This window comes from Hyperolius riggenbachi, chromosome 4, assembly GCF_040937935.1.
Source record: "Hyperolius riggenbachi isolate aHypRig1 chromosome 4, aHypRig1.pri, whole genome shotgun sequence".
In the NCBI taxonomy this organism is placed as follows: Eukaryota; Metazoa; Chordata; class Amphibia; order Anura; family Hyperoliidae; genus Hyperolius; species Hyperolius riggenbachi.
The window spans coordinates 319,091,240-319,119,158 of NC_090649.1; the positions used below are offsets into that span (position 1 = coordinate 319,091,240).

Sequence of the window (27,919 nt, forward strand, 5' to 3'; positions counted from 1 at the left end):
CACCTGGCTGCATATACTGGGGGCACCTATACACCTGGCTGCATATACTGGGGAGACCTATACACCTGGCTATACTGGGGAGACCTATACATCTGGCTGAATATACTGGGGGCACCTATACACCTGGCTGAATATACTGGGGGCATCTATACAGCTGGCTGCATATACTGGGGGCACCTATACACCTGGCTGCATATACGGGGGAGACCTATACACCTGGCTACATATACTGGGGAGACCTATACACCTGGCTGCATATACTGGGGGCACCTATACACCTGGCTGCATATACTGGGGAGACCTATACACCTGGCTATACTGGGGAGACCTATACATCTGGCTGAATATACTGGGGGCACCTATACACCTGGCTGCATATACTGGGGGCACCTATACAGCTGGCTGCATATACTGGGGGCACCTATACACCTGGCTGCATATACGGGGGAGACCTATACACCTGGCTACATATACTGGGGAGACCTATACACCTGGCTGCATATACTGGGGGCACCTATACACCTGGCTGCATATACTGGGGGCACCTATACACCTGGCTGCATATACTGGGGGCACCTATACACCTGGCTGCATGTACTGGGGAGACCTATACACCTGGATGCATATACTGGGGGCACTTATACACCTGACTACATATACTGGGGGCACTTATAGACCTAGCTACATATACTGGGGGCACCTATAGACCTGGCTGTATATACTGGGGGCACCTATAGACCTGGCTGTATATACTGGGGAGACCTATAGACCTGGCTATACTGGGGACACCTATACACCTGGCTACATATACTGGGGACACCTAAAGACCTGGCTATCTATACAGGAGACACCTATAGACCTGGCTATCTGTACTGGGGACACCTATAGGCCTGGCTACCTATTCTGGAGACACCTGTAGACCTGGCTACCTATACTGGGGACACCTATAGACCTGGCTATCTTAACTGGGGACATCTATAGACCTGGCTATCTTAAATGGGGACATCTATAGACCTGATTATCTATTCTGGGGACACCTGTAGATTAGGCTACTTATACTGGGGACACCTATAGACCTGGATACCTGCACTGGGAAAACCTATAGACCTGGATACTTCCACTGGGGATACCTTTTGACCTGGTTAACTATACTGGGGGCACCTATTTTGGGGGAACTGCTGCCAGATTAACTATTTTTACTTCTGTTGCCAGATTAAGTGTATTTTGAGAAACAGCTGCCAGATTATGTGTATTTTTGGGGAACCGCTGCCAGATTGTGTATAATGGGGGAACTGCTGCTTCCAGATCCTGTGTATTTTGGGGGAGCCACTGCTGCTACATGTATTTTTGGTGATCCACTGCCAAATTATGTGTATTTGGGGGAACCGCAGCTGCCAGATAACGTCTATTTTGGGGGAACGACTGCCATATTATCTGTATTTTGGAGGAACCTCTGCCAAATTGCATGGATTTTTGGTGAAATGCTGTCAGATTACATGTATTTTGGGGGGAAACACTATGGCAGAGTTCAAACTTCCCCAGCAGACCTTTTACACCACTGCTAAGGTCATGTATATTTTACCCTACCCATGACCACGCCCACATTCTGTTGCGTGACCACACCCATTTTTTGGCGTTTTGTCAGTGTACAATATCACAATATAACATATTTACTGTTGTCAATAAATTATTATATCTTAGTCTGTAAAAATATAACGTGAAAGGTGGGAAACACTGGTGTGGGGGCCCCATAATCTCCTATTGCCCGGGGGCCCCATGAGTTGTCAGTCCGCCCCTGGACACTCTACTGCACAGGCGTGAACCGTCTGAGCCTGCAAAGAGTCAGTGTGTAGCAAGCACCCACGGAGGGAAAGGTGATGTGCTGTGACTTGCAGTGCCTCTGCACACTCAGACACTCCAACGACTTCTCCGCAGTCAAGTCAGCACCATCCAGTAGTATTCAATCCCTTTATTGTTAAAAAGGTAGCATAACAGGCATCACAGTGCTGTGATGCCTGTTATGCTACCTTTTTAACAATAAAGAGCTTGAATACTACTGTATGGTGCTGACTTGACTGCGCAGAAACCGTCTGAGCCTGTGCAGTAGCGCAGACCAAATCGGGCTTGGTTATTTCCACCCATACTGTGCCTGCATGCACCACTGACAAGCCCTTGGCAGCAGAATCTCTAGGTGTCCCAGCACTGGATCCCCTCTGGTGAAGACGGGGGAAGCCTTTTTAGGATCCAGAGACTTCTCCCTCCCAAGGAAAGTACCAACTAGGGGCACTTTTCCCCCTTCAGACACACTTTAAAATGAGGGGATAAACTGTGATAACATATTTTATCAAAAGGTATGGCATTTCATTTTTTTATCACAACATCTGACATTAAAAACTGTAAAAATAAAAAAATAAATAAAATTAAAATTGCTATGTGTATGAACACTAAGGTCCCTGAGGCTGCCTAGCTTCTACAGACACCTCACCTGAGATATGCTCGGACACAAGGCGATGCTTCTGTTTCATTTCCACTCTATTGTTCAGAGTGACCATTTCAGTGACAAAAAGCAAGGCAATTACATTATCTTCAATCATAACATTTTCCATCACAGTTGATCCCTTAGTTCTCATTCTGAGGTGGATATTGACACCTAATGGAATAGAACACAAGAATTAAAACCTTCAATTTTCCAGCAATTTAATAAAAATAAGTTTTACAAAGAATTGATTGTTTGTATTGCTGCATGTATAGGTATCACAGCATCAGTTGCTGAATGTGGCAGACAGTATACACACACAGTACATAAGCTGACGTTAAAGGGCCACTATGAAGAAAAACGAAAAAAATTAAATACGTAAGTGCACATTTGTCCCAGAACAAACAGCACTGTAATTGATTAATTTCCTATGAAGCTGTACAGTAAGTAATATTGATCTGACATGGAGTCAAAAAGATGTGCTAAAGAAGTGAGAGGCCATTGTGACAGGCCAAAGTAGTAGGTAAGTGAGATAAGTTCGGTAGCAGATAATGTAAGTTGTTATAGCTGATAAGGATGTTAAAATAAAGTAACATAATAATGGGAATGTCAAAAGATAGAAAATGTTCCAGGAAGGGAATAGATAGGCCTGAGTGCCATAAAAGACGTTTTGGATGTGGATACAAGTGGACTAAATGAACTTCAAATGACAAAAGAAAAAGACAGGCATAGGTATAGATAGGCTGAAAAACAAAAGTTTGGGACAGAATACAACAACTCTACAACCTTGTTTGTTTTCTGGAGTATAGATGAACTTCAGACCACCATACAACTATTGCTTTAAATGTCTTCCTGTATGATTTCAGTTTTTTCAATGTTTTTTTTTTCATTTCCATGTTTATTGGGGTATATACATTTATAGAAGATTTGTGTAATTTAAATTCCATTATGTCGCACCATATTGCTGTGTTTGTTTTCGTTGTGCTATTGACCTGTGGCAGCATTTGTAGAGTTGATTTTGTATCTGATCCTGTAGATTGCATTCTGTCTATAGTACAAGGCAAACCAGGCAGCAGGGTATTTGTTTGTTTTCTTGTCAGTATACGCTATAGCGACGCTGTTGTCCCGGGTTGATGCGCTGGCATCATTTAGACGTGTTGCCTGCTGTTTTTCAGCATTGTGATTGCTGTTCATGAATTCATGAAGTTGCTTCATGCAGAGATGTTGTCTAAATGGAAATGTGCGGTCCTTTAAGTCGTTTGCATTTTCTATACCATCATCATCTTGGCCTGAGAAAACGTCCTTCTAATTTTCAGACTACTAGCTATTGCTGCATTTACAAGGTAGCTCGCAAGTAAACAAAACTGAGCGATATTAACTTTCACCTAGCTGTAAAATGATTGTACCAGCATCACAACCTGTTCTTTATTTGTGTTCACATACACGCCATTGATCAACGCACTAAAACATAATCTGAATATAATGCATTGCTAAAGCTGGGTACACATGTATGATGAATGTCACTTGGTAGAAATCATGACTTGATCCATCGGGCGACATATACTTTAAAGGCACTTGTATTGACCTGAAGAAGCGGACTGAGACCCGTGAAACGCGTTGTCCTTTTAATCGTGCTGAATAAATAATGTAATCTTTTTACATTAACCCTGTGGTTTGGGTTCTTCCATCTTGAGTTGTAAAGACACCCTCCCTCCACCATATTTTTGTTTCATTACATTACCTATCTTTGCGCGCCTCCCCCCCCCCCCCCCCCTATAGCAATGATAGTTTATTTTGCACTAGCAGTGCGTTTTGAGGATCTGTGCCCACAGCCTCAGGCCAATAGGAGTGGCGAGAGCTATGCATAGTCAAAGCATAAAGCTCCTCAGAAGAGGGACTGTGGTCCCTTGCGGCCCCACCGCAGTTGAGATCACATTTTATACTGAGACGGACCACACCCATAACATTTGGGAAACACCAAGTGAAGACAGGTTTAAGATTCTCCATCTGCTTGTTGTGGTTGGTTACCCTGGCTGCAACCCACCTTTGTGAGTATCACTTTTCCCACCCTATTCCTTTACCAGTGACGTACTGCTCTGTTTGTGCTCCTGTTGTCTCTGTGTTCTCGTTTTAAGGTGGAGAATCATCTCACTCTAATCTGATTTATGGTGAAGCTGTTATACAGATGTGCCTGTTTTAATGTTAAGTGTGTTTCAAGAGCAGTCAAGCAGTTCCAAATGGGTGTAAATACTTAGCAGTCCAGCACTGCAGATGTCTGAATCAGAAAGACAGAGAAACCATTAATAAACAAGAAGTAGCTATATGTTTACTGTATTAACTAATAGCTAACGATTCCATTGGCAGTCTTACTTGATAAATTTCCCCAGAAACCTGGGCACATTTTTGTAAATTAAATTTTGTATTTAACTATTATATTTTCACAGTAGTCTATTCCAATATATTTTAAATGTCCAGATTCCACCAGTATGTTCTTTGCGTTATGCTATGCAGCCATGTAGTGAATCCGCACACAGCCTGCAGCAGCCAATAGCAGCCATGACTTAAAGGGACATATGAATGACTGAATGAATGAATTAATGAAGACTGCATTTCCACCTTACAGAGATCCTATTGTAGATCACAGTACTAAAGAAAAACCACCACACCTGCACAGGCAGAATCCATAAAAACTTATTGATTTCCTAAAGCTTAGCCAGATGTGTCACCCCCTCCCCTATACATCATACCAAGTCTTGCAACAGTGCTATGTGGACACGTGTGGTGGGGTTGGCCATACAGTATAATCAGGACTCAAAATGGCTCAGATTAGTCCTTGTTTGGACATACCAGCTTTGCAGGCATACACACTATTATGCTAGGTACACGCCATACAATTTTCTGGCATATTTACCTGCCAGGTCGATTGTTTCCAACATGTCCAATCTGAATTTCGATCGACTTTATTTGATTTTCAGATCGTTTTTTTTTTTTTATCGTTTTTGTATCGATTTTCATAGAACTGAACGAAAATTGATTGAGAAAAGGAAAAAAATGATTAAAAACAATCGGAGAATCGAAAAATCGATCGAAATTCAGATTGGACATGTTGATCGATCTGCCAGAAAATTGTATGGTGTGTACCTAGCATTACTTTTACTTACTGTAATCCACAAAAGCATATCTTTATAAGTCTTTGTTACTCTATTATTAAATAGGAGAAACAAAATAAGATGAGAGTTTAGAGGCCCAAATAGTACCAAGCAAGTAGTAAAATGTCAAATATGACATGGCTATTAAAAGTCAATAAGTCACTTGATATTAGTTTGAATGGCCTAACACACATTTTGCAGCTTTTAACCTAGCCGCTTCTTCAGAGGCATAACGGGCAATTTTAAAAGTCATGACAGAGGGTTATTAAAATCACATAATATGGAATCAAGTGTACGTCCACATCATCAATGCTCCAGGTATCCTTTATATCTGGTCAGCCAGGTGTCAAGTAACGTGTGGGTTCCAAGGGGTCAATGCTGGCACCGGGATATCTGCACAAGCAGTATCAACCACAGGTAATCTGCACAAGTGCATAGCAGGAACTAGGTAGCCATCAAAGATGTACCTGGCTGTGAATACATAAAGGGTGTATTGGCGTGGCTGGAGTGAGCTGAGCTGGTGATATATAAGGTGAAACTAGAGGCAGAATTACTTCCAGGTGCTTGTATGCCCTAACCGCTCCCTCCTCCACCTTTCACCTTCTAACCTGCCAGACTCCTGGAGGGTGTTAGTTTGGGGGCCCAGCTACAATAGCAGAGCCCAGAAACCTCCATGTAAATATAGGCTCAGAATTAAAAATACACATCTTCCAATTATTTTTACATTTCAGTTCAACTGTCAGTGTGGTGTTTAGGGCGTTTTGGGGCTGAAATTATAATAAAACCTACAGATGGTATTTAACCTCTTCAGCTGTATATAAAAAAAAAATCTTCAAACTTGTGCAAGAATACAATTTCTTCCACATACAGGGGTGCGTCTTCTGTGCTATGTAAAGTGCTCGAACTAAAATGAATACTGCCAGTACCTTATATTTGTCTTGTGTGTATTTACACATATCAACTAAATAACATTTTATTTAATCTGCAGATTTACATAGCTCTAACTGTAGAACATTCAGTCATTTTGCCTCAAAGAGGCTCACTGTGTAATGCTCCTACAACACAATTGGGTCAGTTTTTTTGGTTAGCTACTAGCCATTTAGTTTTCTGGTGTAATTTTTGTCTCATTTAGGAAATATGTATGCAAACCATTTCTCTGAATATGAGTCTGGGTATATAGGAACCAAATATGACAGAGACCAAACAAATTGTTTGTAGTCTTAGGCCCAGTGCACACCAAAACCGCTAGCAGATCCACAAAACGCTAGCGGTTCTTGGAGCTGATTTCAGAGCGCTTCTAGGCATGTTTAGAGACGTTTTCTAAACATGCCTAGCGGTTTTGGGTGCGTTTTTGGGTAGCAGATTACACATATTATTACAGTAAAAGCTGTTACTGAACAGCTTCTGTAACAAAAATGCCTGGCAAACCGCTCTGATCTAGCGTTTGTCAGAGCGGTTTGCGTTTTTCCTATACTTTACATTGAGGACGAAACGCTTCAGAAAACCGCAAACATGCAGCAGGAGGCACGTTTGCGGTTTAGAAAAAAAATCAAACCGCTGGTGTCCACCATTCCATTGAAATACATTAGCCAAGCGTTTTTACAGGCGGATGCGGCCGGCGGATCGCACCTAAAACTGCTCAGTGTGCACTGGGCCTATCTGATATTGATGAGCGAATATGTCCTTTTTCGTTTTGCCATATCTTTTGCACAAATGAGAATATCTGTAAAAAATATATAGACAGGAATAAATGCATTTTCACATAAATAGACATGCCTAAAAATGTATGAGCATGCATATCAAATAAATTGAAGTCTATAGACATGAGAAACCTCAATTTAGCATATATATATATATATATATATATATATACTGTATATACAGTATATATATACAGAGCTGACCATAATTATTCATACTCCTGGCAAATTTTGACTTAAAGTTACTTTTATTCAACCAGCAAGTAATTTTTTGATGGGACATGACATAGGTGCCTCCCGAAAGTTAATAAGATAATGTACAAAAGGCATTATTATGGAAAAAAACATTTATCAGTTTTTATTTGAATAAAAAAAGTAGAACGTTTCCAGTCCAAAATTATTCATACCCTTCACAAACTGTCACAGTCTATGGGAAAATCCAAAGTTTTATACCATTCCAAATAGTCCAAGCTGTTCTAAAGCATCCTAATTACCCTGAATCATTGGGAACAGCTGTTTTAATCAATTAAACAGGTGAAAAACAGCTGCTCTCTGCAGTTGGTTTGTGGACAGTCATGGCTACGACAAAGATGCTCAGTGAGGACCTGCGGCTGCGCATTGTGGCTGTTCACAGGTTAAGAAAGGGCTACAAGGCAATTTCTAAATGTTTTTCAGTTCCAGTGGCTACAGTGCAAAGTATTATTAAAAATATGTTCCGCACTGTGGAAAATCTCAGAGGACATGGTCGGAAGCCAAAAGTGACACCTGTGCTGGCCAGGAGGATAGTGAGAGAGGTGAAAAAAGAGTCAAAGTATCACCACCAAGGCCATCCTGTTGTATCTAGGCTCTGCTGGTGCAATGTCTCAAGGCAGACAATGCAATGGACACTGCACACAGCTGGGTTCCACTGATGCAGAACAAGGAGGACACCACTTCTCCAGATAAGGCACACAAAAGACCCTCCAACCTGAAAGATTTGGAGCAGATTGCTAAAAATGAATGGGCAAAAATACCCGTCGAGACATGCAAAAAGCTGGTCTGCAATTATAGGAAACGTTTGACTGCTGTAATGGCTTATAAAGGTTTTTCTATTGATTATTGAGAAGGATATAAATAATTTTGGACTGGACACTTTTTGCTCAAATGTAAATAAAAGCTGAGAAATGTTTTTTCCCCACAATAATGCCTCTTGTAAATCATCCTATTATCTTTTGGGAGACACCCATGTCATTTCCCATCAAAATATTACTTGCTGGTTGGATAAAAGTAACTTTAAAAGTCAAAATTTGCCAGGGGTATGAATAATTGTGGGCAGCACTGTATATATATATATATATATATATATATATATATATATATATATATGTATATATATGTATATATATATATATATATATATATGTATATATATGTATATATATATATATATATATATATATATATAGTGTATGTACGCAAATATTTATGGAAATGTACACAAAAACCTTTCTTTCCCCAAATGATAGAACACATTTACAAGAGACTTCTCATTTTCAGGAATATGTATATCTTCCCAAAAGTCCATGGTATATTGCCAAAATGACTTTGGTGAAAGTTCAAGCACATCCCCACTACTTGATTTGCACTTCTCCACTTTAATGTAAACATTTTTTGGGAATGTTACTCCATTACAATAGAAGTTATGGATTATGTATGAACTTTGACTCTAGGAATTTAAAGAGGAACTCCAGTGAAAATAATGTAGTAAAAAAAGTGCTTCATTTTTTACCATAATTATGTATAAATGATTTAGTCAGTGTTTGCTCATTGTAAAATCTTTCCTCTCCCAGATTCACATTCTGACATGTATTACATGGTGACATTGTTACTGTGGGCAGGTTATTTAGCTGTTTCTAGCTGCTCTGTCTGTTAGACAGCTAATAACAGCTATTTCCTGTCTCTGAACATTGTTACATTGTGGCAGTTTGCCAGCAGTACCGCGGTATTCAGAGCCTCTTGTGGGAGGGGTTTCAGCACAAAATCAGTCACACAGCGCCCCCTGATGGTCTGTTTGTGAAAATCATTGTCTTTCTCATGTAAAATGGGGTATCAGCTACTGATTGGGAAAAAGTTCAATTCTTGGTTGGAGTTTCTCTTTAATGTATAGATCACTACCCCATGCTTACACTTATGTATTCTTAAACTACATCACCAGTTTCACAACTCTGACTATTTCCAATGTGGTCTCATTAGAAGTCTTCTGAAGAACCTTAGCTAATTAAGGTTCATGATCCCTCTAGGTTGCTTTTAAGATGACTCATGCATTTTATTAAAGTTTCAGATTTCCATGACTGGCTTGGAATTTTCACTTGACCATCTTGCTACTGACTACTGAATGTCCTGAAAGTGATAGTGGCATTGGGCTTGATTTACTACGCGGTGCTAACCTACTTAGCACGTCTAAAGTCTTTAGGCGTGTTAACAAGGGTGCTAAGTAGGTTAGCACCGGTTTTCTTAATCAGATCGCGCGCTAAGTACCGCACGCAAAGTTGTGCGCGCGCAAAGTCCTATGCGCGCTAAGTCCCATAGGCTTAAGTGGGCACTTCGCACGGAGCGCCCTGCGCGCGCAAAACTTTGCACACGGTACTTTGCGCACGATCACTACTTATCACATTTCAACTGAGTTTAGACGTGCTAAGGGCCAGTGCTAAAGTTAGCACCGTTTTGTAAATCAAGCCCATTGTGTTCAGCACTGCTTCCCTGTTTACCCATTCAGTTTGGAGTTTGTTCAATCACACACTATCAAAATGGACATAAATTGTTCAAATGTTCTTACACGGATGTTTTAAAATATAAAAATAATAAATAACTTCAAAACATTTATGGTTTTTCATTGAAGTCCCATCTGTGTTTAGAAATCATTCATGTTCATGGTTGAAGCTTGTGAACATCTTCCTATAGATGCTTATTAAATTCAATTCAATTTAAAAAAAATTACATATAAAAAGTATTTTTCAGATTGTATTCTGTTTGTAAGGTTAAATATAGTCTGAATGTGTAACCCGTGATTCAATTCCCAGCTCCCTGTAACTGAATTTTAGAAACATTTATATTGCTGTGCAATATCACTTTCAAATGTGCTTTTGATGTCTTGCAATTTCAATCCCTGTGACTATGTAAGACAGGCTGCATCTGCAAAGCAAAGGCAAACACATCCAGCAAGGTTCCTGTAAATAGACAGTTAAAGAGCAATATGTGTCATCAGTTATTTGCAAACCCATATATTTTCAATTGAAGTAACTGAATGAACTTTTTACTAGCAGGTTTTTTGTTTTTTTTTTACAAACTATTGGTTTCATTTTACAAATTATGTAAATGTATATTTACTTGAAAACGTAAGAGATGTTATAAAGGTATACAGATATTTTGTGCTGGTTGCAGGCCTTATGTCTGTCATCCCCTTCAAAGATCAAAAACAGCTCTTTTCCTACAAGTCACAAGAATGAACAGATGGACAGGTGAATAGTTGGACAGTCTTCCTGTATAACGCAAAGCCTATCTAGCATCTACCTAACTGTGGCCTCAAGCAAAGATCAGAAGCTGTTGTTGATCAGCGCGAGAACCAGCAGAAGGAACCTTGAAGAGGTGGATTGCAGGATTAAGGAGAAGACTGGCACAGGGGAACAGGGAGGCATTTCCCCCTGGCCATTCTCTTTCCTTTAAAAGGTTTTTTTTTGGGGGGGGGGGGGGGGGGCATCTGCACATGGTTATAGGCATACGTGTAAAAGAGCCACAGGGTATAATGGGCGCGGAATGAACCAATAGACATGAAATGCAGATATTAGCTGCTAAATGCCCCCAAAGGATTGCAGCTGTGGCGGGAAAAATATTGTTTTGGCACATTACATTGCATCAATAAGCACATCCAAATCAACTTGCGCCATATATGATGTATTCGTGTAAATAGGGTCACAGTGTTACAAGCCATTATTACCATGTGGCTTCCTCTTTGCTAAGCAGATCCCAAATGCACACATTAATGTCTGGACAATAGTTAGGGAAAGGTGGAGCTAGGAATGTGGCATACAGAATTCATATTAGAGAGAAAGCCATATAGGAGTGATTGCCAGGTGAGTGACATTTTAGCCTGGTAGTCCACATCAAAGGCTCTAAACCTTAAAACACTTACGGGATTACACCCCACCTTGACCAGCAGTTCCAGTCTCTGTTAACAGTCTTAGATGGTTTCCAATACCTTCCGGCAGTCATAGGTGGCCCCCAATACCAACCAGCAGTCACAGGTGGCTTCCAATATCTGTCAGCAATCATAGATGACCCCCCAATATAAACCAGAAGTCATGGATGGCTCCCATTATCAGCCAAAGTCATAGATGGCTCTCAATCCCTGTCAGCAGCCATAAATGGCCATTTTATCTGGCAGCAGTAATAGGTGGCCACCAATATCAGACAGCCATCATAGATGGCTCTCAATGCTTGCCAGCAGTAATAGGTGGCTCCCAATATTTGTCAGCAGTCATAGGTGGTCCCCAATGTCTGTCACCAGTTATAAATGACCCCCAATGTCTGCCAGCAGTCATAGGTGGCTCCGCCAGCCGTCATAGGTGTTTCCAATATTTGCCAGTAGTAATAGACGGCCACAATGTCAAAGGTGAACCCTGCCTCCATCAGTGATTAGCAAACACTACGAAGCTGACGACATACTGTGGGGTAAACTAGAAATCTTAAACACGTTTTGTGGAAAATTCAAACACAACAGGGCACCGAAAAGCAAGAAACACACCGGCAAGCATTAAAAAGGTGAGGCACTGGAACTTTGTCATGCTCTATTTGACACTCATGTCACCACACATTTTTTTCAGATCTCCTTTCACATAACCCCCCTCTAAGGCCAATTCAGTGTGTTTTTCTCCCCAAACCAAATAGTACAATTCACCCCACCATCACCACCCGCAAGGGTGCTGCAACAAGGGTGAATGTCAGCATAGATGGCGTCACTGTTTGGATTTGGAATCAAGTAAAATTCCCTTCTAATATCACTTGATTAAAAAAAAATCAGAACTGAGCAACTGTATGTACTTGGGAAACATTTGCAGGATAATGTGTAATATTCTGTGTCATAGCAGCCACCAATCAGTAGTTGGGGATGGAGCAGGGGACTCTGTAAAAAGCGTTTTTGTTGGCAGGCATCACATTTATTGCTTTGATCACCTAGTATATGGCCTCACCAAGGGGTATAAATATGGCTTCTATTTTCCACATAAAACGGTTTCCCTCTGACTGTTCCATTTAGATCATTGCTGCTGAGGGAAAAGTGTTAAGGTGTGTACACAAGTTAGTCCAATCTCAGCTGAGAATGGCCCCCGCCAGCCACCTGTGCAGAGAGTCTAACACGTGTACAGCTGCCCACATGTGTTGGCGAAAGATCTGGAGTGCTAGATCATATCTGCCAAGCGCATTTTTTGGCTCCTTACCCTGCCCGCAAGAAGCCGCTCTGTCTTGCACTGTGCAGTCATGCATCCCCCTCCCCCACAGCAACAGAAAGCTAGCAACTGCTATAGAGTTCAGCTACAAACTCCAGTGCTGCTCCCACACTGCATTTGCCACTGCACAACGGCCCTGCTGCTATTACATCGCCGTAGCTACATAGTAGCAGAACTCCACCGGCATTTTTCACATGCTGTTGCTCTCCCACCACTATCACATCGGGTGCCATCAACACCCAAATTTCTGGCTGTACTTGGTCATTTTTCAATTTAACATTTGCGTCTATAGCAGTGCCCATTTCTTCGGGCTACAATTGCGCCCAAATTACCTTCTTTGCCTATGGCTGCTATATAGCTCTTATCACAGGTACACTTTACATGGAAATGGCTCCTTCTGAATATTGATTCAGGCATTCCTGGTGATGGAAAGGATTTGCATGAAAATTAGATGCTGTGTATAAAGAACGTATTACATTTCTGTATGCTGTTCTGCTTTAGAGGCTTCTGAGTGGGCCGTAAATGAAAGAAAATTGGGGTTATGTGGAGATTTAGTGCAGTCGTAAGAAATCCTACACCGTGTTGTCTTGCTGCTGCAGGGGACTAGTTTAGATTCTAGGTGACAGTAAATGTCAGTCTGAGAGTGGCAGTAAATGACATTGCTTCTGAATTAATGTTTTCTAAAAAGCCCAGTTCATATTATATGGCATGCGTATTGCTTGCGCTGGCCTCACAAATGTTCTCTGTCAGCTATCATTCTTGTAAAGTGTGAATTGTATAAACATTCGATGACTGTTTAAATGGCAAACATCCTAAGGAATTTCTTGATAAGAAGAAATACTGGAGATGGGTTTGCTAAATTGCCCGGAGCCTTGGTGTGCTCGGGTATTATACCTGTTGGTTAAATCAATGACTACTAAGCTTTTCAGCCAAACAGAATTATGAGTGTGTTGGGTTGCTATTGTCATTGTTCATGAACCAACAGTGCTTAGAGAAATTGATGACATGTTCTCGGGGAAGCAGCACAGCTTTGCTAAGAGCCTGTGAATACGTGAGCTTAAAGCTAGCTTGCTCATCTCCTTGTTAGCCAGACAAAAGCTCCTAAACGAAATGATGCCTGGATCTATCCGTTTCATTCATCAAGACTAAAAACTGCCAGGTAATCATCCTTCACGTGCTGAGGGGTTTAAAAATAAAACGCTCCTAGATATATATACACACACACCACGGTTTTAAATATAGATGCTGTGTCTTCTAAATACACTTACAAAAGGAGAAAATAATTTATTACGTAGTGAACAACAATAATGGCTATGCTTTTCCCATAAAACACGATGAGAAAATTGCTGGTCGCAGAATTTTAATGATTTCTCGGATTAAGAGCCAGAGGTGAAAAGTCAGTGTTTTCTAGCCTCTGAAAAGAGCTTTTTGAAAGAGGAATATAAGATTGCGTGTGTTTTTATCAGAGTGGGGGATGTACAACCTTAAAACCAGCATGGCAGGGCAAGACGAACAAGAGATGAAAGTAATGGCATATACAGCACAGCCTAGCAGAACATGAAAACTGGTCTTAAGAACAAGGAACAAAAGCTAAATGTGGATGTGGCTTTATAAATGTAAAGGTTTTACACACCTTTGGATTTGGGCTTTTTGCACACTAGAAAGCATGCTGTGCCACTTTGTCATTCAGTACAATGCAAGTCATCAAATACTGCCTGCAGCTCTCTCTTCCAGGGTCATGCAAAGTACCACAATGGTGTGAATGTGCACTATATAAATACTGCTAAACTCCTGTTTTGAACAAGTGGCTGGGAGAAGCGCAATGCACCGAGTGTGAAAGAGTCTTTAGCCAGTGGCCAAAGTGCTTTTCTGCTACCGAGCAGAAAAGCACATCAGTAGCGGTTCCCAGCATTTTGTCACATTTTCACCCCGGTAGGGGACATAGAACCACTGAACCTAGCCGTCCAGGAGAAGACAAGATGACGGGATCTATTGTGGCATTTACGCAAATTACAGGAATAGCTGGTACAAACATTGATACCTTTAAACGTCATGTATGTCTCCCACCAGAAACTAGAAATAAAACTCATAATAAGAAAGGATTACTAAAATATGGACATTGGATGCACTTTCTTTCCAGAATTATGTAATTGAGGTGCAGGCTGCAGGAAAACAGATGAACAACAGGTGTGCAGTGCTAGATTGTGAGTGCCAAACCAGCTTCAGGAAACCCCACAACCTTTCCTCTCACTATGGACACCCATTATCTGATCTGATAGGTAGGGAATACATAGCAGAAGTGTGATGCACTACATGTGCTGATATCAGATCACAGATGTGCAAGAAGTGCTGTTAGATACAGAATGTGAATCAGTATGTGTGTTGGAGAGAGCTCTGATAATCCTTCTCTGAGAGGGGGATGGGGTAAGGAGGCATTACAGGGTTAGGCATGGGGCAAGCTGTTGGCCCAGCTTGCCCCACGTTGTTTGGTAATGGTATACCTGACTAATAATGGAAGTACAGGTAAGCAGTATACAGCTACAGTTCTCTCTAAAGGGTAAAATGAGTAAAGCATTATAATTATTATTATTGATCAGGAGGCAATTTGGAGTTCATTTATAATATTTATAGGTGTTCTTATTATCTTTTTAATGACTTCTCCTAATAAGTAGACAGTAGGAAGACAGACTTCACAAGTAGATTATGTAAAGAATCCATCCTGCTTGATATATGCAGTGAGCGGCTCTTCCTGACACAGAGACGGGGAAATGGAGCCCAGGGGAATATTTGCAGGAAGGTCTGCGAACATATAAAATATTCAACTATTATTGAAAAATTAGAGGAAGACTTCATCACATGATGCTAAATCCCCACTGGCTCCTGTACCTGCTGCCACTTTTCATTAACAATTGTTTGGGATTGTTATTACCAGCTCAGTCCTTTGGGGAACATAAAGGTTACTCCACAATCTGGGTGTCTAAGTGAATTAAATCTTGTGAGAGGACCGGCTTAGTCTGCACATACATGGCGGAGGAAGGAAGTCAACTGAAGTGTTAAGTAATGGTTATATATAAACAGATAACTCTGTGTGCACCAGCATTGGAAGCCTGACAGCCATTCATATGTGATGATGCCATTTATATTAAGTGAATGATCTACGGTGGTAAAACAAGTGCAGCTAGTCTATGAAGAGTGAGTGAATCACTTTGGAACTCATCGAGGATCTTTAACTATGCATGAAACGTGGAAATGCGCTCACAATTCAGCCATAATAGAAGGCTGGCGCTGTCATGGGATAAAAATAGTAAGCTATAAAATTACAAACTGGAGCACAATAGAAAATAAAAGCAGCGTTACGGTATAAGGAGGGGAAAGACTTGTCACAATGTGTTACCCTTCCTTCATTTTTTCCTCAAACATTTCTACTGGGCCAATTTACCTGGCTTGCTCTGCAATGTTTTCCATTAGGGGAGAGCCACAGCTAAACAATAAGCTACAGCTAAACAAAAGGCTACAGCTAAACAATAGTTGTCTGTTTTGTGCAGCAGAAAACACATGCAATAATTCACATTTTCACAGATAGATCTTACAGTTATAGACATTGTAAAAACTCTAATCAAGTGTGTGTGTAAAACTAAAAATAATCAGGCTGTCAGAATACGAAATGTAAGCTGCGCAAACTGGCTGCTTGTTTTCATGCTGATGAGAAGAAAGTAAAGCTATCTCTGCAAAAAAACATCCTCTGACAAATTAGCTTTTTTCTTTTTGTCCCACTTCCTTAAATGGTCTCTTAAAGTAGAATTCTGCAAAGTGGAAATCTTTAGATTCAATGGAGGTAGATTGTAAAGCTGTGAGGTACGCATATCACTATGGTTACCATCAAGAGAATCCTCACTTTCACCATCCTCTGAAACTCTAACCCATTTGTATGCTCTGTGTAGAATAGTCTACATGCACTGCATTGGCCCCTATGGGTGATAAATATGCATTCATCACTTTAAGCTTCTCAATGCTGTTGATAAATATAGTATCTGTAAATCAATTACTGCAATATATTCATGTTTCAGTCTTTTAATATGCTTCCTTGGCAACTGACACATTTTTACCATCAATTACCTAGCCATAACCCCCCTCCACAACACTAATTCCTGTTTCTGATGCCTAACCTGTTTTTGGGATGGGGGGGGGGGGGACTAGAGTGCCCTGTGGAAACCCTTAAAACCAGTGGCATAGCTAAGGAGCTATGGGTCCCGGTGCAAGTTTTACATGGGGCCCCCCCAAGCACTCTACATAACAATTGATACGGCGCACCAAAACCTGCCAAGGACAACCTCAGTGTCAGAGCTGCAAGAAGGGGATGGGGAACAGTGTGTTAAGGATTACTACTATTCAAAGCATCTATAGAAGTGATTATTACCAGCACAGGACCAATAGAGAGCTAATACTGTGATAGAGGGTGGACCCTTTGGGGCCCCTCCGGCCCAAGGGCTCCGATGCGGTCGCTACCTCTGCAACCCCTATTGCTACGCCACTGCTTAGAACATATAAATGCCATGCAGATATTGTCCTGGCCCAGATTTAAATCGGGAACCCTACCGCAAAGCAATAGTGCTATTTCATGGTCTGTTACAGCTTCAGAATTCTGTCATTTCATTCAGTTTCAGCATGCGTTACTACCTGCCTACAACCATGTTATTGATTGCCCAAAGTATTCACCCTCTACTGATAGTGTCAGCACATGGCACCCAAACTTACTGGAAGATCGGCTGAATCAAATGGCTCCCCTAATGTTAATGTTAATGCAGTTGGCTGATGGTGTAATGGTTAAGGGCTCTGCCTCTGACACAGGAGACCAGGGTTCGAATCTCGGCTCTGCCTGTTCAGTAAGCCAGCACTAATTCAGTAGGAGACCTTTGGCAAGTCTCCCTTACACTGCTACTGCCAATAGAGCGTGCCCTAGTGGCTGCTGCTCTGCTCTGGCGCTTTGAGTCCGCAAGGAGAAAAGCGCAATATAAATGTTATTTGTCTTGTCTTGTCTTGTCTAATCCCGGGGATACTGTCACTGTAGATCAGATCTAAGCAGTACACAGAAATGCTAAATGAAGTAAAAAAATGAAATGTTTATAATTGGACCACAAAAGCAAATATGTTTACACACTATCTAAAGACAAAGTAATATGTGACATTAAAGGCATCAACAAACTACAGTCTGGAGCCCCAAAGAGGCAAGTAAAAAAATAACTCAGACCAACAGCAGCTGAATTTCCTGACAAATGTACCTCCTGTGAGATAAGTGTACCTTCTGTGTGAAATAGGCCTCACATATATCAATAATGTTATTATGCAGAATTGTTTTATTACAGGGCACTAATGCCAGCTACAGTGTCAGCCAAAAGTGATGTATTAAAATGGTGCTATGTTACCCAAATCTAATGGGCCCTCCATCATGAAGTGGTTTCAGAACCTGCTGTTACTTTACAGGTGGCTTGTATATCTGTCAGGAAAACAAGACAAAGTATTTGTCTTAATATATATCATTTTTTAAAATAAGGAATTAAGTTTTTAGTAGCATAAAAGCCTTGATTCACAGTAAAAACTAAGCAGAAAGGGGGATTTAAAATAGGCTTAGTAAACAGCAGTTATAATCACATAAAGTGACACGACACTTAAAGGACAACTGAAGCAAGACGGATATGCAGGCTGCCATCTTTATTCCCTTTTAAGCAGTACCAGTTGCCTGGCTATCCTGGTGATCATCTGCTTTTAATACATTTTGGCCATAGACCCTGAACAAGAGTGCTGCAGATCAGGTGTTTCTGACATTATTGACAGATCTGACAAGATTAGCAGTATGCTTGTTTCTGGTGTTACTCAGACACTACTGAAGCCAAACAGATCAGCAGTGCTGCCAGGCAACTAGTATTGTTTAAAAGGAAATAAATACGGCAGTCTCCACATACCTCTCTCTATGGTTGTTTTTTAAAGGACAACTGAAGTGAGAGGGATATGGAGGCTGCCATATTTATTTCCTTATAAGCAATACGAGCTACCTGGCTGTCCTGCTGATCATCTGCCTCTAAAGGTGCATACACACATCAGACTATAGTCTTTGGAAAATGAAAGATCGCAGACCAATTTTACCCCCTTCCATGTAGTATGAGAGCCACACCTTCACAGTCTATTCTATGGAGCTGAACTCCCCATCAGAAAAAATCTTTGCAAGATGCTGCATACAAACATGCTGCACACACTCAAAAGATCTGTAGCTGCAAAATATCTGTCCCTGCCAAAAATCCATTCCTGCAAATTGCAATGATAGTCTATGAGATCTGCAGATCATCATACACACATGATTTAACTGACATTCATCTGCAGATCAGATCCACCAGGATGGATTTTCAGATCTGCGGATGATTGCTTGATCTGCAGATGAATGTCAGTTAAATCATGTGTGTATGATGATCTGCAGATCTCATAGACTTTCATTGCAATTTGCAGGAATGGATTTTTGGCAGGAACAGATCTTTTACAGATTCTGATCTTTTGTGTCTGTACAGCATCTGTGTGTGCAGCATCTTGCCAAGATTTCTGTCTGATGGGGAGTTCAGCTCCATAGAAAAGACTGTGTAGAGTATGGCTCTCATACTACATGAAGGGTGGTAAGATTGGTCTGTGATCTTTCATTTTCAAAAGACTATAGTCTGATGTGTGTATGCACCTTAATACTATTAGCCATAGACCCTGAACAAGCATGCAGCAGATCAGGTGTTTCTGACATTGTTGTCAGATCTCACAAGATTATCTGCATGTTTGTTTGTGATGTTATCCGGACACTACTGCAGTTAAATAGATCAGCAGGGCTGCCAGTCAACAGGTATTGTTTAAAAGGAAATACATATGGCAGCCTTTACATTCTTCTCACTTCAGTTGTCCTTTAAAGGGCAAAAAAAAAAAAAAAAAACAGTACCAGACTAGTACTGAAGAGAGTTTGTACTGGCATTAAAGGGCCCATACACTGGTCGATTTCAGCCTTCGATCTGATCGAATCGATCGATTGGAAATCGATTGCTGATCGATTGGCCAATCTATCGATTTGCGACCGATTTTGATCGATTTGATCTATCTGTCAGAATGGAAGATCTAGGTCGATCTGCTGCTGGCAGCAGATCGATGGCCCATAGAGTTGCATTGGATCTAATAGTCCAATAATGCATTCTGTTCCTAGTGTGTGGCACACATCAGATAGATTACTGTCAGATTCAACCTAACAGGCATCTGACAGAAATCTATCTGCTGGTTGAATCTGCTGTAAATCTATAAGTGTATGGCCCCCTTTAGCCAAATACTACATTTTATTCTCCTTTAAGCCCAGCTACCCTAAAATGTTTAGCTTTAGATAATCTGAAAAGGGTTAAGGTCTTTACTGTTGCTCCAGTCCTCTGGGAGATTCTCCTTCACTTGCTGTCAGATGGAAAGTTGGTAAATGTCTCAAAAGGGGAATAAACAGCGACAAATAAAACCTCTTTTATGTGGAGTAGAAGAGTTATAATTTCTGTTATTTTTTTCTTGCTTTATTTTCCGGTGCCTGTTAAAGTTATGTGGATCCCAGGAAAAGAAAACATTCCCAATGGGCAGGATCATTTAAAGCCACAGACATTCTAGGCTCTCGCCAGTGGCGTAGCTAAGGAGCTGTGGGCCCCGATGCAAGTTTTACATTGGGGCCCCCAAGCACTCTATACATAACAATTGATTGGTGTCAGGTGCAAGAAGGGAATGGGGAGCACTTTGTTAATGATTACCACTATTCAAAGCATCTATAGAAGTGATTATTATGAGCACAGGATCAATAGAGAGAAAATATTGCAGTTAGGGGTTGGCCCCTCTAGCCCAAGGGCAACGATGTGGTCGCAACCTTTGCACCCCCTATTGCTACGCCCCTGGCTGTCGCCTGGAGTGCATTGGTTGTAAGGGGGCGCCACTGGAGCCTGTAGTGTGCTGCTGCTGTCAGTCACAGTGCACGCTTACATTGACATTCATCCCCTACTGACGGTTGCTGCACTCAGCTCCTCCTATTTTCATATTGTGTGTCATCGCTGCAGAACTGCCTACATACACCCCCACATCATCCCCAGGGCCAATAGAAACAGAGAAATTGTGATCTGCCCTGCCTCTATGGGATCATAGACTGCAATTAAAACTAAATATTACATCACAGTGGCATGCAGATAACACTACTAATGATAGTTCACAATATATGCAAAACAGGATATCCTTTGGGCAAGTTTCTGTTAGTCCCTCTGGCAGGGATGTGCCTTTGCTCACTGAGTCACCTCCACCACACCCAGAAGATGGAGCACTCACCGTTATGATGTGACCCTCTATTAGATCGGGTCGTCAGCGCTTGCGGGGCAATCAAGGCCTCCCCCTGCCTCTAATGGACTCTCCAGCCACTATGTCTTCCCAGTTGTAGTGCTATTCAGATTCACCTTTCACCTCCAATTACAAGCCAGAAAGCAATTAAAACTACACAGATGTTCTAAGCCCTTTCTGCATCATCCAAAACTGAAGGATTTTCCTCATGGAAATGAGTGGCGCAAGAGGCATGGTGGTGCCTCTCGTGGTGGCAGCATTCTCACCCAGGAGACACTTTCTACATGGAGTTTGTATGCTCTCTTTGTGGTTGCGTGAGTTTCCTCTGGGAAATTTAGTCTCATACCACACAAATGTGTTCGTTTGTCGCCTGGTCAGTTGGTCGCAGGGTGAGCCAAATGACAGCTTACGCTGCTGCTGCAGAAATTCCAGGTGGCATTAAATACTATTTCTCACAACCCCCCCCCCCCCCCCCCCCCGGAACGTAGCAACTCCGAGGGAAATGTAATTCGCGTTCTGGCTATTGCCAACACCCAAATTACATTGAAAATCCTGCTGGAGCCGCTCTAGCCGTAGTAACATTACACTTATGGCGGTGCTCAAAGCAGGCGCTATGCGGTTGTGAGCACATGCAGAAACCACCTGTCTCATCATACCACATCCTAAATGCAAAATAAGATCCCCGCCATAAATAAATTGATAAAGTGTCCTTAAAGGGAAGATCCGCGCTAATCGCCGCAAATCGCCCAAAAATGCTAAACGCAAACACGCAGCCTGCACCATTTTCAGGCGATTTCCTGGCGATCGCGTTTCAGTGCTATAGAAGCGCTAAACGCGGTCGCGAAAAAAACGGCAAATGTGAATGGTGATTTTTTTTCCCGTTAATCGCGCAAAATCGCCATACCAAAACTCTAGCAAAAACGCTAGCGTTTTGCGATCAGCAAGTGTGAATGGGCCCTTAGAGCAAAGTAGAAATGCTGGCTTTCAGACCACTTTAATGATATCACTATGTACTCTGTAAAGTGCTATGAATGTCAGCATTACATAAATACAGAATAATAACATTAACAATTTATTTAAAGCTGAAAATGGATGTAGAGTAACAAACAAAAGTCTTTTTTTTTTTTTTGGTCTTGACCTTATTTTCCCTACTGTTTTAGTGTGTTTTACAGTCACATAGACTTGCCACAGTAAAACAAAATAATGGCTTAAAAAAAGTAAAACTGCTTGGTGTACTCTCCGCACATCCAATATCCATTATCTTCCAGTAATCATATGCTTTCTTGTGGCCAGCGACTGTTTATTAGATACTGCCATCTAGTGTGCTTGTGTAGAACAGCACTTATTCCTATGTGTAGGGCAAAATACAGATCACCCACTCTCTCCCTGTGGTTCCACTCCTATCTCTTATGTGCTATTAACTGAATGAAGGCATACATAATACAAAATAATGTTAGAAAGGTTTACTCTAATTCTCCAATCTTGCAATCACATTGTCCAGTCATTATAGAGTAATAATTGATATGCAAATTGAACCAGTTAAGTGTCACAGCTTGCTATTAATTAGCACATATATTTATTGCCTAACAATATAAACAAAATAATAAACGCGCACGAAAATAACATTAGTAGCTGGATGGTATTTATGATGCAATTTACCTGCTGAATTGTGCTGTAACCACAAATGTCAAACAAAATGCCAGGAAAATTAATTTGATGAATTTGTCTTGTTGGGGGCCTCATGATTGCTAAATTTGCCTTGTTGGGGGCCTCATGATTGCTAAATTTGTCTTGTTGGGGGCCTCATGATTGCTGAGTTGGTCATGTTGGGGGCCTCACGTTTGCTCATGATTACGGAATTTGTCTTGATGGGGGGGGGGGGGGGGGGGGCTCATGATTGCTGAATTTGTCTTGGAACATGCTGGAAGGTACACACTGAGGGAGGGTGGGTGAGCGTGAGCCTGCTAACCTCCATGTACATTTGGCTCCACCCATAACCACGCCCACATTTTGACCACGCCCCTTCACCTTAGGCGGCGCATTAATAGTCTTTGTCCCCAGATGCTGAAAACCCTAGCTACGCCTCTGAGGGTGTACTCATCTAAATAACGTAATTTGCATTTTTATGCCATCTCATGGGTGGCAACAAGTCTAGAGGGACCTGGAAACATGAGAAGAGATTATATTACAGCTGTCTCTATCAGGCATGCAGTCAATCTTCCTCATTTTCGAGAATATTAGAAAAATATTGTTACTCAATACATAACTAATAAAGTAAACAGCTTTTAAAAATCATGTTTACCAATATTTTATTAAAATGTTTGAGGAATGCTCCACACCAAAACATGCCAGCCGTACGTCCCTTACATCCATATCATTTCCATACATGATAAACAAGGAGCCTACCAATCAATTACTGATTTCAGGTTGGAGTGAGCATTTGGGGTGTCCTACAGTGCATTACTGCTCAATATGCAAATTGTCTCGTTGTTGTCCCTGATAGCTAAACACGCCTCAAGAGCCGCTGGAATGCAATGATATGTTAGCTTGTTAATATTACAGTTTATATGAAATGTCAGACCACATGACAGGAAGAGCTTGTGTGACATTAACACCTGTGATTAAATATACAAGGGCCTCTTTTTAAAGCTGAATATTGCCACTGAAATACCAGGAATGCAGGGGCTCAAATCACTTTATTATTGAACCATGGTCAAGCATGATGCAACAGGCAATATGACAATATAGTCAACCAGTTAGGTTGCATGCTTGACTTTGTAGTGCTCTAGTACTGTAGGCCCCAACTTCATAGCAGCAGTCACCTAACTGCTGTCAATGAGTCTCTAAGCAGCTACACTATGGTAACCTCCAGAGAGAATATGTGGAATGGGCTGAAGCATCCTGGTGCCCCTAACATTAAAGGCTACATACTGTACTTCAGGTCAGTCTAAATCCTAGGTTTTCACTATGTGGTACATGTACCCCTGGGGGTACTTGGGTTTGTTTTAGGAGATACTGGAACTTGTCATAGTCAACCTATTACAGTGAGTTCAGGGATTACAAATGATAATCAGGTATAACGAATTCTTGATAAGTATTCAGGAGTGATGCATTATGGGAAACCACAGTTGCTCACTAACGGTAAATCTGAACTGTCACAAGTACCTTCTGTTTTAAGTTTCTGAATTATATTCAGGGTTGCTGTTAGCAGGAGGGCTTTTAAGTCTCTTTTAGCCCCTTATACTCTCCCAGTGGTTCTGGGTCACCATGAGGTATTCTTAATCAAAATGATAAAGCATTGATTGTTGTTAGTACTTCCTAACAAATAAATGTGTGTATTAGTGTGTAGGTACTGAGCGAACACCATGAAACACTGGTCTAAATTTCTGTATGGCCTTTGTGTGTACATTTAAAAGTGCCACGAGCTAATTTGGGCACAGGGTTTACTGAAAAAAAGGTTTGGTTTAAAGGGCACAGAAAATACCCGGGAGTGGAATATTTATCGATATTCTACTAATTAACCTATTTTGGTTCCTGGACGTAGTTTCTACGTCCAGGAACCATGCGCGCTACCGTGCGCTCCCGCGGCCGATCGCGCACGTGCACGCGCACTCCCGGCCGCGGAATCGGTAGCCACGGAATCAATGTATCGGGCTATGGTGCCCGATCACTGATTCCTCTCCCTCGCTGAAAAAGCGACAGCTTCTCTCGGAAGCTGTGCTTTTTCTGGTTGTTCCCTCCCCGATGCGTCACTCTAAGCGTGTGCTACGCTTAGAGTGACATCATGTAAACAAACTCATGGCCGCCATCTTGTGGCCAAAAAGTAATACTACACCTGAAAGAAAAAAAAGAAAAATTAACACACATTTACATTATAAATCTATTGTTTACCTCCCACCCTCCCAAAACTACCCAAATAAAATGTTTACTATAAAAAAAAAACCCATTACAATAAAAAAAAAAAACATGTAAATATTTACCTAAGGGTCTAAACTTTTTAAATATCAGTGTAAAGATGAAATATTTCTATATATTTTTTATTTTAAACTTGTAAATAGTGATAGATGCAAAATGGAAAAAATGCACCTTTATTTCCAAATAAAATATTGCCGCCATACATTGTGATAGGGACATCATTTTAACGGTGTAATAACCGGGACATATGGGCAAATACAATACATGAGTTTTAATTATGGAGGCATGTATTATTTTAAAACTATAATGGCTGAAAACTGAGAAATAATGAATTTTTCCATTTTTTTCTTATTCTTCCTGTTAAAATGCATTTACAGTAAAGTGGCTCTTAGCAAAATGTACCCCCCAAAGAAAGCCTAATTGGTGGCGGAAAAAACAAGATATAGATCAGTGCATTGTGATAAGTAGTGATAAAGTTATAGGCTAATGAATGGGAGGTGAACATTTCTCACGTGAAAACGACGGAACGCGAATGGGTTAAAGAGTAATTGAAGCGAAGAAAAATTATGATATAATGAATTGGTTGTGTAGTACGGATAATTACTAGATCATTAGTAGCAAAAAAAATATCCTCATATTTTTATTTTCAGCTATGTAGTTGTTTTTATAACATTGCATCATTCTCTAATATTTGCAGTTTACACACTAATCAGCATTCTAAATGATTTTACAGAGCAGGCTAGTGAACGTTTGACCTGTCCTCTGCAGAAAAAAAAACAATACAGTTAAAGACCCTTGAGATAATAAGCTTCAGAAGACAGAGCTCTCTGCGACTTTGAAAGTCATGGAGCTCAGTGGCTCTTTTGCATAGATAACAACTGGAGTTTTTTAAAGGGAACCTTAACTGAGAGAGATATAGATGTTTCCTTTTAAACACTACCAGTTGCTTGGCAGTCCTGCTGATTTCTTTGCCTGCAGTAGTGATTGAATCACACACCTGAAACAAGCATGCAGCTAATGCACTCTGACTTCAGTCAGAGCACCTGATCTGCATGCTTGTAGAGGGGCTGTGGCTGTTTAGTATTAGAGACACAGAATCAGCAGGAGAGCCAGGCAACGGGTATTATTTTAAAAGGAAAAATCCATGTCCTTCTTAGTTTAGGTTCCCTTTAACTCTTCCTGTACTGTAAACATTATTAGACTTATGTCTCTGCTCCTAATGTTTTATTTCTTAGCTGTACTACACAACCAATTCATTATATCAATTTTTTTAAATATTGGTAATGTTGGTAGTATTTGCCGAAATGTCACTATAACCTAACCTCTCCCTGCTCTCGGACAGAACCCACCTGGTGGTGCCTAACCTTAAAGAGACTCTGAAGCGAGAATAATTCTCACTATAGAGCTCATATTTAGCAGGGGCATGTGTGCCCCTGCTAAACCGCCGCTATCGCGCCGCTAAACGGGGGTCCCTTCACCCCCAAACCCACCCCTCCAAGACTTGGTCGTAGTCTTGGTCGTAAATCATCCCTTCCTGGAGGCAGGGCTAACGGCTGCAGCCCTGCCTCCAGTCGCGTCTATCAGACACGCATCGCCACCTCTCCCCCGCCCCTCTCAGTGAAGGAAGACTGAGAGGGGCGGGGGAAAGGCGGAGATACGCGTCTGACAGACGCGCGTGGGGCAGGGCTGAGGCGGTTAGCCCTGCCCCAATGCGGAAGTGCTCCCCCGCTTTACGGAGGGGATTTGGGGGTAAAGGGACCCCCGTTAAGCCGCGGGATAGCGGTGGTTTAGCAGGGGCACACATGCCCCTGCTATCTATGAGGTCTGAAGCGAGATTTATTCTCGCTTCAGACTCTCTTTAACTGCTCCACTGGTGGTGCCTAAACCTAACCTAAACACCCCCTGGTGGACACCTAACCTTAAACCACCCTTGGTGGGCACCTAACTTTAAAGTGAACCTGAGATGATTCACTAGCTCCTATTTATACTTACCCGGGGGTTCCTCAAGCCCCATGAGCACAATGGCCTCCCTTGCTGTCTTCTTCGGCCCCTCTGTTCTGCTGCTAGTAATCCCAGTAATCCGGTAGGCCCAGAATGCTCCATGAGATGGGAGCGCAGCAGGCCGAGCCGTGCAGACGCAGAAGCCCACGACTGGCGGCAACTGACTGGATTACCGGGAGTCGTAGTGCCAGAATGGAGAGGCTGAAGAGGATGGAGAAGTGAGCCACAGTGCTCATGGGGCTGGAGGAAGCCCCAGGCAAGTGTAAATAAGGACCAGGGTACCATCTCAGACACACTTTATCCATGGCCACCTAACCTCAATTTCCCCCCCCCCCCCCCTCCACATACATCACACCACCACCAACTCAATCACACACACACACACACACACACACACACACACACACACACACGCACACGCACACGCACACGCACACCCCTAACCTTACCACTAAATAGTGGGGGCCGGGGCTGCCTGAACTATTTGAAATATGGCTAAAAATGTGCCCAAATTTGTGATTTCTTTAGCTGTTCCAGCCCTCATATCTTATTTACACTATTAATACATGCAATATCTTCCTTGCTAGCCACAACATATATATCGTTAACTATACTTTTGTCTGTGTCTTTGATTGAAACAAATGTTTTACAAAACCCTGAGTTTCTTCACCAGCAGTAAAATAACTTTCACAGTGCTAATTATCTGCTCATACCATGACTATATTTAACATGTACATTTCCTGGCAAATGTTTCTAGTAAAGATTAAAGAGATGTTTAAACTGCAAGCATTAAGATTGGATATACTGTTTTTTTTTCCTCGAGCAGTG

General features: G+C 41.6%; 1 protein-coding gene across 6 annotated transcripts in view; it reads left to right on the forward strand.

The window, feature by feature from the left end:
- The window catches only part of SASH1 (SAM and SH3 domain containing 1), a 1,147,574-nt gene that overhangs the window by 609,624 nt on the left and 510,031 nt on the right, over positions 1-27,919 (forward strand). Inside the window, exon 1 of one of the 6 annotated variants that reach the window (XM_068231710.1) lies at positions 24,360-24,447. The exons of the other annotated variants lie outside the window; for them this stretch is intronic. The gene's annotated coding sequence lies outside the window, so the exon portion shown is untranslated. Of the gene's footprint in view, positions 1-24,359; positions 24,448-27,919 lie in introns of those variants that run through there. 6 annotated transcript variants of the gene reach the window in all.